General features: G+C 75.0%; 1 protein-coding gene across 1 annotated transcript in view; it reads right to left on the reverse strand.

The window, feature by feature from the left end:
• The window catches only part of LOC112954126, a 14,756-nt gene that overhangs the window by 5,818 nt on the left and 7,475 nt on the right, over nt 1-1,463 (reverse strand). The gene's annotated exons all lie outside the window — the stretch shown is intronic.

Here is a 1,463-nt window from a genome sequence, read left to right on the forward strand (position 1 = left end):
GGGGGGCCCAGGACAGCAGCCTGTGTGGGGCTGGGCGCATTGTGGGGCGGCAGTGGGGCTGCTGCGGCCGGGGGGCAGCCCGGGTTGGGAGCCCCGGCCGCGGGGACAGGGGCTGGAGCCGGCAGGGAAGGGGCAGCCGCTGCCGGGGCCGCGAGGGGACACGAGGCCGGAGGCGCCGGCGGAGCCCCGGGGCTCACGGGGGGAGCCCCCGGGACGGCCCCCGCGGCTGCCGCCGCAGCAGGAACCGGCACCAGGAGCCCCGGGGCGGCCGCGGGTCCTGGAGCACCCGGGGCGGCCGCAGGCTGGGCTGCCTCGGCCGGAGGAGGAGGGATGGAGGGAACGGGGAGCAGCGGCGCTGGGGCCAGCGGCGGGAGCGAGAAGAGGGGCGAGGCGGCAGCGGGGAGCACGGGCGGCGAGAGGGGCCCGGGGGGGCAGGCGGGGCCCGGGGGGGCCGCGGCCGAGGCTGGAGCCGCAGGCGGAGCTGGGCAAGGAGCAGCAGGAGGAGCAGCTGAAGGAGAGAAACAAAGTGAGGGGATGAGCGGGGGCAGGAGGGCACGGGCAGGGCGGCGCCGCCGGCTCGGCCCCCCGCGCCCGGGCAGCTCCGGAGCCCGGGGAATGGCACCCGCGGCAGCAGCTGCGGCCGGCTGCTCCGGGGCGCCCGGCCCCTGTCCCGGTGCCACACGCGGGCCCTCCCGGCACAGGCGCTCCCTCTCCAGCGGGAGCAGGGCCCTGACCCTCGGGCGGCGCTAGCGGGACAGCACGCCGGGGTCAGGGGCGCACCGGGGTTCCCGTGGGCACCGCGGCACCTGGCGTCCCGGCGGCGGCTCCGGCGGGAGCTGGGGGAGCGAGAGCAGGGGGCAGGAGGAGCCCTGGGCGCTGCCGGCGTCGCTGCCTGGCGCCCAGCCCCAGCCCTGGCGCCGCCAAAGGGGCCACGGGCACCGGACGAGCCGGTCCCGCGAGGGCGACCCGGGACCGCAGGGCCACCCGCCGCCTTCCGGCACTGCCCAGGGCGTTCCAGCGCGTCCCTGGGCGTCTTGGGGCATCCTAATGCATCCCAGCGTGTCCCAACACATCCCGATGCGTCCTAACGCATCCCAGCGTGTCCTAGCATGTCCTAATGCATCCCAGTTCATCCCAGCAGTCCCAATGCATCCCAGGGTCTCCTAACACATCTAACACATCCCAGTTCATCCCTGTATCCCAATATATCCCAATGTATCCTAACACATCCCAGTCCATCCCTGCATGTCCTAGCACATCCCAGGGTTTCCTAACACACCCTAGTTCACCCTGGTGCGTCCTGATGTGCCCCAGCGCATCCGCGTTCCTCCCGCGCCGCGGCCGCATCCAGCGGGAAGGACGGGATCGCGGGCCCGTCAGTCACCGAGTGTCTCCCCTCGCTGGGGCTGCTCCCCCACGCAGGCCCGTGGGATGGGGTGGCCGCTGCGCGCGAGGGGACACGC

This window comes from Nothoprocta perdicaria, unplaced genomic scaffold (assembly GCF_003342845.1).
Source record: "Nothoprocta perdicaria isolate Ctin4 unplaced genomic scaffold, notPer1 scaffold_486, whole genome shotgun sequence".
In the NCBI taxonomy this organism is placed as follows: Eukaryota; Metazoa; Chordata; class Aves; order Tinamiformes; family Tinamidae; genus Nothoprocta; species Nothoprocta perdicaria.